The sequence below is a fragment of the Mercenaria mercenaria genome, chromosome 6 (assembly GCF_021730395.1).
Source record: "Mercenaria mercenaria strain notata chromosome 6, MADL_Memer_1, whole genome shotgun sequence".
NCBI classification, from domain to species: domain Eukaryota; kingdom Metazoa; phylum Mollusca; class Bivalvia; order Venerida; family Veneridae; genus Mercenaria; species Mercenaria mercenaria.
The window spans coordinates 59,708,413-59,728,123 of record NC_069366.1 but is presented as its reverse complement, the minus strand read 5'-3'; positions in this window follow the sequence as shown (position 1 = coordinate 59,728,123).

The window sequence follows — 19,711 nt, the reverse complement described above, 5'->3', positions numbered from 1 at the left end:
GCCATCAATAGCTCGTTGTCAGATCCTATGCATAGCGTAATAGGAGATGTACTTTAGTCAGATTGTAAAGCAATAGATATGAAATCCCGTTCAATAGTTTATCAGAAAAGATAATACGATATATATCTGTAAAATCTTCCCCAGTTGGGGTTTGATATAGGCGGCAATTGCACAAAAAATAGGTATGGCAGTTTCATTTTAAATGTTTTGAAATATTATGCAGATTCTTTCCTTCATGCTAAAACGGCAATTGAATATTAACAAAGAACTGTGATCTTCAAGGTTCTTACAAAATTGGATTTAAGTAAAAGTAATAACGCCTTGAAAATTAAATCAATATTTCAATTGAAGACGATCATATCCAAAGAGATTGGACCTTGAGAATGTGGGAGGTCAACTATCTTCGTTCTTTTTTCAGATAGGTCTTATCAATACAATATACAGTTCTGACTGCTTATTTTCTTGATTATTGCACGGTAAGCAAATCTCGAACTCATAAAAAACGCCTTTTCATTGGCATAGCATGAGATGTTAAGCTGGAGACATTGTTTAAATAATGAATGAAAATACATTGAATTATTAACTGAAAATGTTACTTGTCGAAACAAATGTTTTATTATTAAAGTTTAGTGCTTAGCGAAAGCAAATTCAAGATAGGGCTGCCTTGTTATTTTCATCCAAGGCGATAATATATTTTTAACAGTTTGACATAGTGACCTTCTTGTTAATGAAAGGAATCCGCTCCGGTCTAATACATTATTGGTTCACGAAATGTAACGCATACCTGGCTTGTCTGTTTCTAGGGCTGCGTCTTTCAATACAAATGCAAATAACATTCAGTCCTTGTCTGTATGATAGCATTATAAATCTATATTAGATCCTTTTTGAACATATTTATTAAAGTTTTTATAATGAATAATGGAATATTTTATTTTACTCACATAGTAGTGTAATTAGAATATTTTAAATTCTAATATGATTAACACTTCTTAAATTATCACAACGATATTATGTTGACGTCACGTCGGCGTGATAGTTAGCGCCATGTACGCATCGAGAAAAAGCGCTTTCAAATTTGATCAAATATGTTACTTAAAAACATGTTTAAACGAAATGTCACATAGCATATATGTCTTTATTAATTTACTGTGGTGTATAAGCAATGCAGCGTGACGACCTACCATTTGACCGGTTATACGTCGTACGACATTATTTCACTCGGACTGAGCCCCTCGTGAAATCATTACGCCCGACGAATAACCACCCATCGTTTATAAATAGTGTTAAACACGGTTTTGCTGTGAATTATTTCTTAAGGAAAGTGATACTCGTGGAGCTGCAAATTACTTGATTGGCGCAATACACAATAAAATCTGGAAAAAGATCCTTTGGAAGCAAAGAATGCAATCAAGCAGAATAATAGCAGACTCGGTTTGATTGAGTCTGTTAATGAGAAGTAATGAAATGTTCAACACCTCTCACGCCCACCTAGCACCGGCTTAAGTGGAACTCAATTACACATATTTTGAATATATTTGACATTTGATCCGTTTGTCGTCTGATCTAAGCAGTGTTTATTATTAGTATTGGTTTCGAACAACTGCTGATCGTGATCATGATACCGGTCCAACTTGTTTGTTTTTTTTAATTGTATCATAGCTCGGTGTTTTTTCTTAACAAATTTGGTGCAGGTTATTCGTATACACTGAGTACAGGGTGCGGTAATTAAAAGTGTGCAGGTATTAAATACCCGCACGCTAGTTACCGCACTGTTGGATAGGAAATTATGCCAACGTGTCTGGAAAAGTAGACAGCAAAGAGTATTTTATTGATTTTCTGCTCTAGCATTGGTTTATTTTACCTGGGCTTTACACATTTGTAAAGCAAGGATTTTAAGTACTCACTGAACTGCTGTATATGGCAATGTGGAACGCCTACAACTACCATATATGGACGGCTATGATACAAAACAGAAAGACCTTTAAAACTCTCGGGTAAACGTTTTATACTAGGGGGCTATGCCCCCTCGTACAAATCGTTTACCCTCGAGTTTCAATGCTCTTTCTATTACTAATTATTTCAATTTCTTAATTGAAAACACATTTTCTAGCACTAGTAGCAACTATATCAAGAGTAGTGAAAATAAAAGAAGTGAATTATGTATTGTATACTTTCAAGTCGTAAAATTATAGATACATTAGTAATATAATCTTTGTGAAAATCTTTTATATTTATTTATTTGAAGCAGATCTATACATTTCTAATTCATCGTATTTGCTTTCAGGTTGATTATGCGTGCGCGTTGAAAAAGAAGGTTTTGTGTGTTGGTTTATTTTTCGCAAATCTTCATTGAACGAAATTTATAAGAATATAAAGAACTGTTTTTACAACATTACCATTGCAATACGTGGGCTCAACTAAAATTAACGTTTTATAAGTCTTAGCATAGTTTAGGCAACTAACTTTAAAACTCTACATTCTGTTTTATTGAAGCAGCGAAAATAGTACGTCGCGATAATTTTTTCCCCTAGAAGCACTATATCATTGTCAATACTGAGTACATGTATACATGCATGTTATGTATGTGGCTATTTTAAATAAATGCTTATCTAGCAAAAAACAGTGGTACATGAAATGTATATGATTGACTGAAATCAGAACATTATGCTGACACGTCCAACTTGTTTTCCATACTTTTTGAATTCGATTTCCTGGATTATTTAAGGAAATGTAGCAAGTAAAGTTTTTTTTTCGAGCGTTAAATCTATCACAAAAGTGGGCGTAATAGTCAATAGTAAATATGGGCCTAGATGCTGAGCTTAAAATTATCTACCTTGCCCAAACCAGCTGCTTATTGTAATATACCTTTTAACGGAGACAATAAAAATCAATTTGCAGTGTTTGATCTCTTGAGAGAATGATTTTAAACGCGTTTGCTGTAAGTGGTATTTCAGGCGATGACAGATTAAATGTGTACTCCATACCGCTTCGCATTTAAACAATGAATTGATTACACTTAGTGAAATGTACCCATATATTTGCTTATGATTGATTCTTCCTGATTTGTTTACATGATTTATTCTGTATCAAAAGTAATATTATCTGATTATTTGTTCATGAAAAACACTTTCCGTCCAGGAAATTTCAGCTCAACCAAACAACTGAGACGCAATATACGGGTAAACTTCTCTCCTGAGACACTGCATGTTTAATGTTCAGCATTTTGCCGCTGAATGGTACGCTTTCTCTTTTATTGTGAACAATAGTACAGATGAAGGTCTACCTGCAGGCATTTCTGAAAGGCAATGGGGACTGAGTTGCTTTCCAACTGAAACAAAAAAGCAAAACTCAAAATTTCAAACGAATGCTAGAATATATCTAAAGTGTTAATAAAAATTCTTGAAGGGCATCATGTTAGCACTTTGACTGATCCCTGACAATAAGAAATGAGGCTGAACCGGTTTACAAACCGTAAAAAGGCAGCGCTTTAAGTTATTTATATTGTGACTAATAAACAAAGAATCAGTATGGTCCCATACGTATCTGCTACTTATCCGGTATATCCTTAAATGGTCGGATTTGTGACTTTACACAACCGTAACAAAAACGCCTGGATCGTTTGACTATATTTTTATGCTGATTATCTAAAACAAGACAATGTCGTACAGACTTAAAAAATGCCTTGGTACCATTTACGAAAAGCAATTAATTCTAATTTAATATATTCACGGTTAGAGTTCAATCAAAATAAAAAAATAACATATCGTATGTTGATATAAAATAGTTTAAATGATGTATATTAATGTTCCAGTCACGAACTATTTACTACATACGGCTGTGTTCTCAGAACGTAGCTGTTCTACAAAGGCATATACTAGACATCACTAATCTCGCGTCATCATTAATTTCGCGGTATTTGAGTTGCGCCACCTACATGGTGTTTACATGTCAAGTTCGTAACCTATTTTAAGCATGCTAGCGGAAAATGTTCTTTCCTGCAGTTACATTGCTAAATATGTGTCAATATTTATTAAAATCGTATTTTTCACATATCTATTGCAAAAATCAAAAAAAAAATCCATGGATTAAGCAAATGTTTGCAATGTTTACAAGTTCGTCTACCAGCTGATCAACATTTGTCCTCAATAATTATGCAAATTAAGTCCCGCCTACAGGTTAGAGGACACCAAATTTTACGTAACATCCCCAAACTACACAAAAATGAATGAAATATCAGTATTAGGCGAAACATCAAAACGTCTTAACTCGATGGATTTTAAGAGGGGGGAGGGGATGAGGGCCCCGCGACCATCTGCTCAAAATACACCCATGATATTGAGCAGTGAATTGAAACATGTTAGATAGCTATCAGTTAGAAATTATCCAGAAATAGTACAATTCTTAGGCTCTGCTACATTATGACCACGCCAGTGACCTTTGATTTACTTGCAAAATATCTGGTGTGTCCACTGCCTAGAGGAGAATATTTTCGATAGTGCCAATGTAAACAGATAACATAAAACGTTTAAATTGGCATTACATGACTTTTGAGTGTTCCCGTTAGTTTGACTAAGATAGCTTTTCAATGTTTGAATAATATTTAGTGTTTTTTAACCTATGATAGTTTGATTGCAACAATTTTACCTATACCGCGACATTAGTGATGTGACGTCACACGATGACAATGGCTAACTATTGTTGTTTGAAGTACACATGGATGTTTCTTGATCGATATCTTATTCATTTTCACACAGTTATTGATGCATATGACATGAAATATTGTGGTAAAGACAAGAAATACACTGTTGTGTTGTTTCTTATCTAATGTCGTTACGTCGAATGTCAAGTACAGCGACAATACAGATGAACGGTATACCTCTAAATTACAGTGTCGTTTAGAAGACATTTCATCTCGAAACCATACAGTAAACATACTAGACACTTTAACTAATAATAAAGCCTTACAGTGAATTAATCTTTGACATTGATAGTTAATCATTGTTTATTTCCTTGGGAGGATTTGCCTAGCGCCGTAGAGTAGAGACGGCATTTAGATGCTGCGATAATTGTATGTTTGTGAAATGGAAATATTAACCAGCGGCTAAAGATAACGGTTTCTAGACAAGAAATCTAAAGCTGTCAGGGAGTATAATGGGCTTCTGGCTTTTTAAAAATGCATTTTACTTTAAATTAAATATTTCTCAGCTGGAATAGAAAAGCTATGTACTTGATATTTCTTTATTAGCTTGATTAAAGAAATTCATAGTAATTTTAAAGTTGGCATTGGGTATGAAATACGCTGCGTTGTTTGTAGTGATTTGAGAGTCAAACCTAAGGGCAACGGATTACTATGTACCTAAATGAAATTTACTCAGTTAAATTAGGTTCATATATATTTGATACTTGTTGTTTTGTTTTGAAGCAATAGATCTGTAACTCCGTTCGTTACATGTAACAAATTACGATATATATAATAATATTAGATTCTTCGCCGGTTGGGTTTTGTTGTAGACATATTGCACAAAGAATGGGTAGAACAGTTTCATTTTAAATCTATGTAGTTTCTAAACGCATTTCTTTATACTAAACGGTAATCAAATCTAAATAAAGAACAATGAACTTCAAGGTTCTTACGAAAATGGATTTTAGCAAAAGTAATAACGCCTTAAATTCAAATCAATAGCAGAATTTCAATGGCAAAGAGCACAAAAGATCATACCAAAGAGAATGAACATGTAGAATGTGGTAGGTTAACTATCTGAGTTCTTTGTTCAGATAGTCCATATCAATACAATATACAGTTCTAACTGTTTGTTTATTCATTAGATCACGGGAAAACCTGTTTGCTTGCAAATCTCGAACTTGGTCATTAAAAACGCTTCTTCGTTGGCATAGCTTTAAGGACATTGTTTAATGAATGTAGAAATGATCTTAAATTATTAACTGAAAATGTTACTCATCGTCGAAACAAATGTTTCATTATAAATGATTAGTTCTAAGCAGATAACGCTGACGTCTTCTTTCCGTTCTACCCAGTTTATATATTTTAAAATGTTATGTCTTTCCGTGAAATGAAAACCAGTTTGGGCAAAGTGACGCCACTACATTTTTCTTATATACTTATTGCCAAATATTGTGTTTAATGCAATTTACAATTATATAATTTAATGTAGGATTTTATTTCTAATGTTTATAACGCAATAATGAAGTATGATTCAAACCATATTTGACCGATGTAATTGTTATTAATACGTCATGTATAAGAAAATAATGATGATGTTATCGTGGCCGATGGTTTTAGATATAGAAATTGTGAATAACTGTTTATCAGCTTTTACTGTCCGCGTTCTATAACTTCCTTTTCACTCGTTATTTATTTAAGAAAATTCTGTATCTGAAAATGTTTAAAATCAAGTCCAATCATTTCACTTATTCGATGATATCCTCGTTCAATGATTTTATTTGAATTTTGTTTTCTTGTAACATGTATTTTCAATTTATGTCGAAACTTGGAAAATAAAATAATATTAAAACACAAAAGGTTAAAGCCTCTTGTTTCATTGATATCACTCTTTTACGGGGTTTTCTTCTTGTTGATTAAAGGAATCTGCTTCGCTTTCCCGAAATGTAATGCACAGCCGGTTTCTCTGTTTCTAGTGCGGCGTCTTTCAATAACAATTGCCAGTTACATTCAATCTTTGTCTGTATGATAGCATTAACAACTAATATTAGACTTTTTTTAACATATTTAAGAGCCTTTTAACAAAATATTTGATTGCATGCAATTTGTTTCTAAATGAAAAAATACTCACTTTGTTTAGATGTTTCCGTCACACAGTTAGCACGGCTGTCAAATCAGATACAATACGCATATCATTAGCGAGACAAAAATATGTTTACTTTCTGTGGCTTGGCTCTTTTAAAGTAGATTAAAAGTAATATAACGTTTATATTAAAATATTGTCTTGTTTACATGTATCGTTAAACATTTATCATTTTCTGTCATTTGAAGTGCAATCTGACCTTGACGTTACACGAACACCCAGTATAGATGTTATTATTTAATTGTATCGATTCAGAGTCACTCCAAAAAACTCCCTGGTTGCTTAAAACCACAAAGACCAATACAGGTGTATATTTCGCAAACTGGGTTTCATTTCAAGTCACTTCAAGTCTTTAAAGTCTCATCACATAGTTCTTAGGGGTCAGAAAGCAAAATGCCTCCAGGGAAAATGGCTGACTCAACAAATTTCGAACTGGTGGCTTTTGGACTTGCTTTTGGTCATTCTTTGAGGATCAAGTAGAAATAGTTTTTCGCTTGAGCTGATCTGAATATTTGGCTGAATTAAAATAATGTTTACCAAAGTGGAAATAATTGATTTATTTCTAGTTACGTTTATCTAATACGATAATTCTCTTACTTGTCGCGGATGTTCAAGAAGCCATACAAAACGATTTGTCACGTAATAACGTTGAATACAATTTCTGGCTGTCGTTGAGAGTGTGATATATATACTACAAATGGAATTTAAGTTGACATCCTTCCGCTTTACAGATTCCAAATTCGCTAGATAATCTTACCCGGCATTAAAGCTTATTGTACGTTAATCAAGATGTCAATAATATCTTGAATGGTTCTTGAATAGTGCATTTCCTTATTAAACTAAGATTGCCAAAGAAATATTCCCGGTGTTATCATATTATCTATAAGTAAAGCAAATAAGGTTCAATCCAGGAGTTACAAAGTATGTCCGCATGTCTAAGTTTAAAAAATGTAAGTACTTTCTGTACATGTAGTGCAAATGCTTACTCTAGTTCTTACACTCTTCAGAATCGTACCATACAGCTCAGAGAAAACATAGCAACGAAATGTGTACAATGCGCGATATTGTTTGCTATGGTTTCGAAATTTGCTGCGACAATTCAGACTACCTACCAGGGTTTCAATATTTATCTTGCTTGGCTATGATTAGTATAGTTTTCCTGGCACTTCCCTCCAGAGAAATAATTGTCATATGGCCACTGTTTGTCTACAAAGGGCAAGTAGCAAAAAATATGAATACGTAATTAAAATATTCGAAAGACTTGTACATATTAGTATGTGTCTGTTTCACTTTTATTTCTGGCGTAAAATTACTATCATGCATGATCAAATGTCGACCTTGATATCGACATTACAATTACAGGGACAGGTGATACAGACCAGTATTGTTTGCTACTGTTTTCTATTCCATACATAAATTATTATTTAAGATAGATATGTAAACCAATTAGCAATAGCACCAACGTACGTACCGGTATATTTTCTGGATGATTAAAAAGTACCTGCAAATTGATCCTCATGTCACAATCATATTGCAGAGATGAATGAAATATCTTAACAAACTTATCGTACATCTATAGATAAAATGAAAGACAGGCAGTACAGTAAACGTGATAATAACTATTATGGAGACTCAATTAAGTATGTCAGCTTAAGGATGTAGAAGCGTTTTTCCAGGCTATCCATCATTTCGAAAAATGTGTCTTTGAATATTTTTCCTAACAAACTTTATGCTCACTCATCAAAATTTGGCTAATAATGGACCATTTAACCAAAGAGATTCTTCTTGCTGCGAAAAATAATTTTAAACTGACTTTTGGCCGGCATCTGTCTTAATCTGATGTTAGATGCACAATGGGGTTGGGGTCGGTAATTTCAAATACCTATCTAAGCAGATCAGGTTTTGTTCTGGTATTTCTCTGACTGATACGAGGATTGTTCAAATATGAATGCATCTACAACGTTATCTCGCTCATAATGCGAAAATCACGAGAAATTAAGATATGGTAGATAAACAGTAGCTTTACATACCACACCATTAAAATCCGTTCACTTTAGCTGTGTCATCACCCACTAAATTTTCTACTCGTGTATACAATACAAAAATGGTTGGAAGAAGGTCAGCGTACCCGTTGAAATACGTCCTATATTAAGAATCGTTGTATCTTGCATAGTGTAAAGACATGTTTTGAAAAATATGTTCTGTTTATGACATAATGAAATGTCTTTTTCGACAGTTATTCGTTGGTTTAAGAATTCAAATGTTGGTTAGTTCAACAGAGATGCACCACAGGCCGTCGCCGAAAAATCAACGTCTGCCAAGATGTTGCTAGAATGAAAGAAATAATTGCTACTGATGCAAGATACACCGCTAGGCAAATAGCTAGTATGGTTGGCATCTCATTAGAGCACTGCATACAAATTCTAAAACGTAATTGAAAATGAGAAAGATCTGTGTGATTGACTCCCATCTGTTGACAATAAGCAGTAAAAGGGCATGCGTGCAATGCCAAAATTTTGCTTAAACAGTTTTCCAAATTACAATGCACGTCTTTCGCAAATGTCGATTAACTGCGACGAGACATGGGTTCACTTTTTTTGGCCCAAACGAAAGATTCAGACAAAATATGGGCAACAAGTCTGGCAAAGACCATGATTGCAAAGCGGACCATGATGTCAAGAAGTAATGTATGCCATATCTTCACAACTCAGAGTCCTGCCATTCAGGATGCTGTACCTAAAGCAAATCCGTAAATGCGAAGTTTTACAAGACTAAAGTTTCTTCGAAAATGAAGAAATATTTCAAAAATCGAAGACCCGCAACTGTTTGCCAGTGTCATATTGCTACATGACAATGCATCATCGCACAAGGCTCTATTGTACAAGACTTTCGAACAGGAAAAGTTTTTGTCTCCCTCACCCTCTTAATTCACCTGATCTGCCCGTGTGACTTCTTTTGTTCCAAGGCTCAAAAAATACCATTCTGGTCGAAAATTGTGCAGCGCAAACACCTCGTCTGCAATATCCAGTGTCTTCATAGTATACCTAGAAAAGACTAGTATGAAAATGCCTTTAAGGATTTGATTAGAAGACTGAAACTTTGCATATCTGTTGGAGGTGAATACTTCGAGGGGACCAAATAAACATTTTATTGAAATCTATCAAGGATACATTTTTATGTGCTTAGATGCATTCATATTTGAACAATCCTCGTATATATAATGATAAGCTACAACTAAAACAAATTAAAGTTTTAAACATAGCACTTTACATTATTAAGCAAGTATAAATTAAAAAAGGCTAAACATGTTAAAATCCGCCAGTTTTTAAAGTTTTGCTTTTCTAAAAATATTTCTTAGATGCACGTTGACCCCAACCCCTTTTTATTTCCATTTTAAAGCATTTTGTTCCATTTTAAAGCATTTTGTGTCCTTTTTATTTCCATTTTAAAGCATTTTGTGTGTCATTAAAGCAGCATAATATTTTCAATTCTCAACTACAAAGTTTTGTTTGTAGATTTCGATTGAAAAAGTAACTGGGATACTTATGTTAACACGTAAAAATGAAAGAGATTTGTTTGTGACATTTATGCGTATTTGATATTTTTTTAGTGGAAAACCAGAGGTCGCCCAACACGACATAAACGAAAATGTTACAGGCTCGGTTTGATTGAGCCTGTTCATGGACGGTAGTGGAAACGCAAGCTACCGTTCACGCCCTCTAGCCCCGGGTTAAGCAGAGCTCAACATTTACACGTGGTATAAGTACCTAAATAAAATTTAGAGACATCCGCAGATGCATTCATACGGCGATGCACATGGAACCTTCAATTCCAAGGTGCAATTCCATGAAAAGCGGTGTACGTGTGGTCCTCAGATACAATGATTTCACCATGTATTCACAGTAACCCGTAAGATATGAAATTCGTATAACATTAAGTGGGATATTATATGTTTTATAAAGTACCCCATATTTTCAATTCTATTTAATTTCAGATTTTCGCAAACATTGGCAGAAGAAAATGCGCTAAAAAAGCGAGCGCGGTGACCTGTGCCTTTTTGCTTTGATACTAGTTGCGTTTATAGAAATAACTCATTTGCTAATGCATTGTGTTGGTAAATGATCTTCGTTTATCATTATGATCAATCTGTTAGGACACAAATCGCGCAATGTATACTGGCCATGTCTTAATATAACAAGTGTTTAGTGGAGCTGTAATTTTGAAACTGGTGTCCAAACATAGGACCCTAATTTTGTATGCTTACTACCTCAGAGATGACCAAAACTGCATTATATATATATATATAAGAAACTAATCTTATTTGGGTTAGTGGACTCGCTGTGGCATATGCGTGTTTGTTTGTACTGCTAGGCGCTTTGCCGTAATTGGTCTGGTATATTGTGGTGGTGATTTAGTTCGTATAAATTCTCTCTCCTATATAATAATTTATAATGCGAACTTGTATCCTAGCGGATCTCACGTGTGGGAAAGTCAACTGTTCTGAATATAGTTCTATCCCTTAATGCAATATATATATATATAATGTAACTAGTTATTAGGGGGCAACCCAAATCCTTTAAACGTATCTTAGGTTTATTGCTAGTTCTATCAACCAACACGCTAATAAATACCGTTAAAATCTTTTCAGTCTTAAAGGCAAGTAAATTGTTTCTATGCGACAGCTATGTTAGACGTCTGTTGAATGTTATAATAATCCTTGCCATTACTTGAACACTAGTTGTTTCTATAACGCGTTTATCACTTTACGGGTGATTTCACTACTGATTCTAAATTTCCCTGTGCGTCTTCACACAATATCCTGTTGGATATTCTTCCTTGTTTTTTATGCTCACAATCGTGTTGTTTGTGCCGTGTGGCGGCCGTAAAAAGTCTCCCCGTACATTCAATCAATATTGTTATATTTTCATCCTTCAGGGATTGTTATGCATTCAAAACTCTCGGCCTCCGTTAAAGATTAGGAGTTGTTTATACCGTGTTGAAGGTTCTGTGTTCACTTTTTTACCGTTTTGTGTTGGATTGTCGCTTAACATTTTCACTTATTTGAACTTGATGACTGTTTTCTACCCGAACGCCACTTTTCACAGAATGGTATTATATTATATAATGACATAAATACATACAATAGAGTTCCGAAATTAATTCTTTCACCTCTTCGGTTGCACTCTGCATCTTCTGTACATCTGCCTAATGACTGTAGTACTTTTTTCAGACATACACATTCTATCAGCCTTTCTCCATTAAAGCTTCATTCTGCTAAGTCATTTTATATTCCTCGTACTAATTTAAATTCTACAGCTGTCTTTCGTAATAATCTGCGAATTTGCCTCTCACCTTTAAACTCTACTGTATTAAGGAAATATCAAATAAAACATACAAATATTCCACAGAGATGTAGAGGGTACCGTTCTATTAACAAGTGCAATTCTAAGAGGTGCGGTTGTTGCAATCATTTATCGCACAGGTTTACTATCACTTCAAATGTTAATGGAAGAATTTTTAATGTAAAACCTAATTCTGACATTGATTGAAATACATCCCACATGATTCATGTATTGACGTAAAACGCGCCAAATTATGGTATTCAGTATGTTGCCCAAACTGGGCGATCTTTGAAATTTCGAATTCGTTTCATTAGTACAAAATGCGTAGTCGAAACAAGTTTACTACCTTTTCATACCAACACTTTCGTAAATCTGGCCATACATTTGATCAGGTTACAATTCAGCCAGTAGAACAACTCGTATATGATTTAAATGCCACCTCTAGTTTTAAGATCAAAGCCAGACATTTAGCAGAATTCAAATGGATCAAAAATTTACAGTCACCGTTTCCGTTGGGCTTAAATGATAACATTTATCAAGAAGGAAATATCTCTAAAAACCCGGATATTGACATATTTTCGATTCTGAACATTAGAAAACGTAAATCTAGATCTCATGGAATAAGAAGCAATGGTAATGTTAAGCGTAAATCTAAAGTCAATATGTCTGTTGCCGACCTTGATTTAATTCTGTCTAACTCTGGTAGACACTCGATGCTTTCTCGTCTCACATCTTTATCTGTTCAGTCCCTTAAAAAACTCGACGAAGAAGCGGACCAGTATGTTGTTCAAACAGATCCTTTTTACACTGTATCATATCTTATTCAAAGTTATACGCAACATATTCTCCGTCCACATATCGACACTCAATCTGACCATGACAGACATTTCCTTAAAATATGTTTTGTAAATAAAGGTATTGACTTCATCGATGTACCTAGTATATTTCGGGATAAACGTGTCATCGATTCTGTGCCTAAATATTTCAGAAACTCTGAAGTTCCGATTATCTGTTATAAATATAAAACACCTGTAAGAAATATTATATTCAATTACAATAAAATTGTCTCAGACCTAGATGTATATACTAATACTCCAACTTCCTGTGTAAACACTCAAACTTTTGCTACCCAGATGCAGACCATGTCATCACTGGTAATTTTGATATTATCAAAGACAAACGTATTCGTAATTTATTTTTTAAAGGGCCTAAATACAGATTTCCTTCAAATATCGACTTTGATGCATGTCGTGGTCAGATTGCAGAATCCATCGAAACTTTTTGTGTAAAATGGTGCCGACGTGAAAATGCTGATTCAAATGCATTATCCTCTTGGAAACGTAATATCTTTAAAATTGTCGATTCCCGTATTAAGTTTTATAAAACAAATGAGCATCTACTTCCACCTAAGCCCAAGTTCACTTTAAGACATCTGAAAAAAGAAATCCAAGAATTTCATTCCAAATATGTTTTAGTTCCAGCAGACAAGGCGGCTAACAATATTATCATCATTTGACGCTTACATTATATAAATGTTTTACGAAACGAACTAAATAGTACCAAAACTTACGTACCGAGTAATTCTGGTGAACAACGATTGATCAATGTTCACATCACTGAAGTTTCTAATTTGAAAGTTCGTATAGATGACCAGCAAATTAAACTTCCTACTATGTACTGGATTCCAAAATTACATAAACAGCCATATAAAGCTCGTTTTATCGCTAATTCAAGCTCCTGTACCACCACAAATATTTCCAAGTTATTAACATCATGCCTTACTGCTGTTAAAGCCCATGTGAAAAGATATTGTGACAAAGTATACGAAAACTCGGGTAAAAACTTATTTTGGTCGGTAAAAAATTCTGGCGAAATCCTAGATAGATTTAGAATTAAAAATTACAGGGTGTCTTCAGTCAGTACTTACGATTTTTCCACTCTTTATACGATTTTACCTCATAACTTAATAAAGGAAAAACTTATTGCCCTAATTCAAAAGACTTTTGCCAGGGAAAATGCTACTTTTCTCGCTTGCAATTTCGATAAAGCATTTTTACTAGTTGCATTGTAAAGAATTTTACTATGTGGACCTGTGACGAAGTTTGTAAAGCCCTTTCCTTTTTATTAAACAATATTTACGTCAGATTTTGGAATGCGGTTTTTAGACAAGTAATTGGTATTCCCATGGGAACAAATTGTGCACCCCTTGTTGCAGATTTGTTTTTATATTGTTATGAAAGAGATTTTATGTTGAGCTTTTCTCAAGATACACAGGCAGACATTATAACTGCATTTAATAATACATCACGCTATCTGGATGATATACTTAATATGGATAATTCGTTTTTTGATCAGATAGTGGAACATACATATCCCAGGGAGCTGCAGTTAAATAAAAACTAACAACTCGGATAATACTACTTCATTTCTAGATTTACATCTCTCTATTTACGACAATTTCATACATACCAAAATTTATGACAAGAGGGATGATTTTAATTTCAGTATTGTAAATTTCCCACATTTGGATGGAGATGTACCCCAGGCTACATCTTATGGGGTATATATTTCTCAGTTAATTCGGTTTGCAAGAGCGTATAGTCATGTTGAAGATTTCAATGAACGTAACTTATTTATTACAAATAAGCTTCAACAGGGCTACCGTTATAATAAATTACGAAAATGCTTTTCTAAATTTTACTATCGTAATTCAGATTTGGTTTTAAAATACAATAGCAATTTAAAATCACTTCTGCGGGAAGGTATATCAAAACCCGCTTTTTATGGAGATGTGGTTTACAAACTTCGTAAGATTTTGGGTCATGGCAATTTTCCAATTGTATTTAGTAAAGTAATTAAACGTTTTATGAAAAGATGTTATGACCCAACTGTTTTGAGACAGACCGCATGTTTGGTGTTCAACCCTTTTACAGTTGGACGCTACGCTTTCCTCTGTGTCTGACGGATCAGGTGGAGGACTCTATGATTAGTGGTTCTTAAATCCCACCAGGACTGAGCTATTTTGATTTCCATCTTCTGGCCTGTTCCGTCGGGCCCTTAAGGGTGTTTCCCTTGTTGCTCTTTCTTCTGCAAAGCATTGAGTACATGTGTTTTAGGTTCTTAAGGATTGTATTTTTATATTATATCTACAAGAGCATATTTGTGTTTTACATTACATACCTTCTGTTGCCTTTACGTATGTTAGGGTTTCACCTGGCGGGGATTACTTTTATTTACACTGTCTTGTGACTTTGGAACATGGTGGGGGTAAGAGTGAGGTTAGGTGCACCATAAACCGGTTTTAAGCTCCCCAGTGGTGGTTTTGCCACTGACCGTTCCAAGGCGGTGCCCCACTGTGTTCCTGTATTTGTTTGTTTTGTCCATTGTGTTCATGTTTGTGTATGGTATGCAAGAGTTGTATTTAAATGTATTTGTTTGTTTTGTCCTTTGTGTTCATGTTTGTGTATGGTGTGCAAGAGTTGTTCGTATGTGTCTTTGGGGAGGCTGCGTTTTTTGAACGTGGCTTTCCCTGCTGGATATTCTTCCTTGTTTTTTTTTCAGCACATGTGTTTTTTACATTAGTTCCATGATTTGTAACATGAGCTGCATGCAAATGCAACAATAAGAATAGATCAGTTATAAATGCAATAAAGCAGAAGTAAGCAAGATATACGCCGATCGTAAAATTGTCTTTCTGCGACAAACAGACCATTTTATGAAGTCAGTGGTAATATTGTTAGTTTTATGAGCCTAGTATGAAAACTTAGAATAGGAATTTCCATAAATGAAGTTGTAAGCTTATGAATAATCGCAATTTATTCAGATTCTTCACGGACACTGCCATTAAACTGTAGAATGTCGAATGTGTTTCAATACCATTAATCGTGTTTCCTCTGAACGTGTTCTAGATCACACATGTGCGGATCGTCTATAATTTAATATTGGCACTCTGTCTTGTACTTCAAATATTTTCCTTATTAAACATTTTCAACATCAAATTTAAGTTTTCTTTAAGACCTCTACACATAAAACATTGTATAAATATTAAAGCCCTTATTGGTACAAATAGATCTGACAGATAAAAAACGTGTAATAAAAGCTTCTAAGGGTATACCTGCATGTTTGTACGTTTTCCCTAGTCTACGTCGTGTGAAATAATTGTGTCTTTTGTGTGTAACAACATCAATCAGCGGGTTAAAAATTGTAACTAGCGTTGATTTATTCAATAAAATTATCTAGGGGAAACGAAGAGTAAATGTGCGTTAATTTGTTTAGCACTAATTATTCTTGCAAAGATGACTGTAACAACATTACAAATTATTCAGATTGTTGCGTTAGGTTGTCATGGGACATTGCTTGGTAAGTTCAAGCCAGTTATAAACCGCTACTTAATTGCAACTATATGAAACCTAATTTAACAATTGCGTACCACAATCGAAAATTCGGGACAAATGTAATAAAGGCTGGAATCCGACATTTCATTTGATTCCCTTTCACATTGATTTAGAATGATATAATAGTTGCAATAACATATTATTAAACTAAACTAATAAATATTGTTCGAAATCTAAAATAAAAACTACAATTACAAATGTTACCTGAATAATAGTTTAGGGCTAACCACGCAATAGCAATTACGAATTATTATTATGTTTATGTACGAGTGCTAGTACCTGTAGGAAATCCCTATATAACTGCCTTTGCAAGGTCGAACTTCATATGCATGACATAAAGCTGCACAATTTCAAAAGTTCCAATGCATACTAGAATATACACATAAGTGATCCCTGATCCCTGACTTTACCCTCAGTACGAAAACGTGCATATTACACAGAGGGTTACATTGCGGTGCTTAGTATTTCAGTTGAATAGCAATAAAGAAAGCACTTATTATAGGGAATGCTTTTGAACCTTTTAAAAAAATTACTTAATTTAAATTGAAACATCCTTATCGTACTTTGGCTGAAAATGTAGATGTTTGATCTTGTAGACGAAGCCGTAAGACACTTGCAACGTGCATCTACACGACACAGTATTTGCTCAATTAGACAGTAAATAGTCTAGACATTTAGCATTGATAGTTAACCATTGTTTATTTCCTTGAGAAGATTTGCATAGCGCCGTTGTGTTTCGACTGAATTTAGATGTTGTGATAATTGTGTGGGATTTCCATGTCTTTACTGAAATGGAAGTACACATAGTAAGCAGCGGCTCAAGTAATTGTTGGTATGACAGAAAGTCAAATAGCACTGGGAAGTCTAATTAAGACTTTGGTTTTTAGCTCCACTATTCGGTGTCGGCGTCGGCGTCGGTGTGACCCTTCTTGGTTGAAGTTTTTCGGCAACCTTTGTTTTTCTGTCATATCTTTGTTACTATTGCTTATATCTTACTGTAAATTCACATAAACATTGTCCAGTATACAAACAATATATGTGTATGGACTGAGCCCATTATACCCAAGGACAAGGTCACCAATGTGTTTTACTTAGGTTATTTTTAAGGTTAAAGTTTTTCGGCAACCTTTGATAATTATTGTTATATTGTTATTCATTCTTACTGAAATAATAAAACATGTCAGCAACATCAAGTATGGTTGCAGAGTCTGCTGGAAGCCAATTAAAACTTAGGTTAAGTCCCCATTCGGTGTGGTACGGCGTTATTTTTGGTTAAAGTTTTTCGGCAACCTTTGTTTTTTTGTCATATCTTTGTTACTATTGCTTATAACTTATTGTAACTTTACGTAAACATTGTCCAGCATACAAACAAAGTATGTACTGGGGCAGGGCCCATTTTATTTAAGGTTAAGGTCACCAAGGTGTTATACTTAGATTATTTTTAAGGTTAAAGTTTTTCGGCAACCCTTCTTTTTCTGTCATGTCTTTGTCACTATTCCTTATGTCTTACTTTTAGTTCACATAAACATTGTCCAGCATACAAACAAAGTATCTTATTGTATTTTTGATAGAATAATGCCCCTTTTGTACGTAAACTTTTTTTGCAATCTTCGCTTTTTCTGGATATTACTTTAATGCAATATAAGATAAAGACTTGAAACTTAAAATGTATCTTTATCGTCATCATCTGCATGTCTGGTAACAATCCCCATAACTCTGATTTGTATTTTTGACCAAATTATGCCCCTTTTATACTTAAATTTTTTAACAAACTTTGTATCTGGACATAACTTTGGTATTATATAAGATAACGACTTGAAACTCAAAATATATATCTTTACATCATCATCTGCATGTGTTGCAACAATTCCAATAACTCTAATTTGTTTCTTGACAGAATTATTCCCCTTGGTGTATCTTACTTTCAAAGTAGAGGTCTCTTATTGAAGCATATATTCATTTTTCTGTCAAATCCCCGAAAAGTGGAGCGCGTTGTCTTACGGACAGCTCTTGTTATATTGCAATTCACTTGGAACCAACTATTTCTCGCATCGTATAGAATATCCAAACTTAATATCCCTGTATAACCTTGAAGAAATTAACAGAAGTTTAAAAACTTTCTTTGACTATTAAATAAATTGATGTGAGTATCTGGGCGGAAGTTTTAAAGGAAAAAATTTCATAACCGTATCAAAATTAAGGTGCGATTTATTATAACCGGGGGTATAATTACAGTTAGTGTTGTTAGCAACAGATTCTTAAACTGCTTGTTAAAATATCAAATCATTACTTCTTTTAAATCATTTCACAAGGTCACAAGAGGAACAAAGGATCAAATTAACGTAAACTTGTGCACTAATGTATGCAAATAGTAAAGATAATTACCCTGAACATTACTATTACGACAATACTAATTACTGAAATTGTTGCGGCATATAACCGTGGGACATTGTTTAGAAGGGGACATGTCGATAGTATTCCGCCTAATTATGTCAGTTCTGGATACGTGTATATAATGTTATTAATATATTGGCGAAAACTCGTAACAGAAGACATTAATATCACGAATTTATTTAAATGACTACAGTATTGACCAAGCAACATCCCATTAGAGCTTTAAGCCAAAAATATTACATTCATTATCTAAATTAGCAATATTAATCATAGAACACAACAAATCCTCGGTTTAATTGATTTTGTCTGTTATTACGAGGGCCAATTCCTTGTGAGAAATTAATACGATTATGAACAACAAACAATGATTTTTTTTTTCAAGTGAAACCCACTTTTTGAGATATATTATTTCAGTCTATCACGAAAATCAAGGACTCGTAAAAATATATGCCAATTTTCTGTCCTTGGTGTCGCATTTTTTCAGCAAGCCACTGGCGTTGGACGCTATGGCAAAATATTTGGGATGTACAAGCAGAGATTCATTTGCATAATATCGTCATACTTACCGTATTCTTTTTTTAATGGATAAAATATATGTCTTTATTTTATTTCCTGGTAAATTTTTATTTTGTTTCAATCCATTCTCTTAAATTCAAGACGGCGCTGTATCCTTTAGAAGTGAGCGTCTCTATTCTTTAAACGTCATCTTTATCAAGAGCACATTTTATATGAATCAAACAATAAAAGCACTAGACAC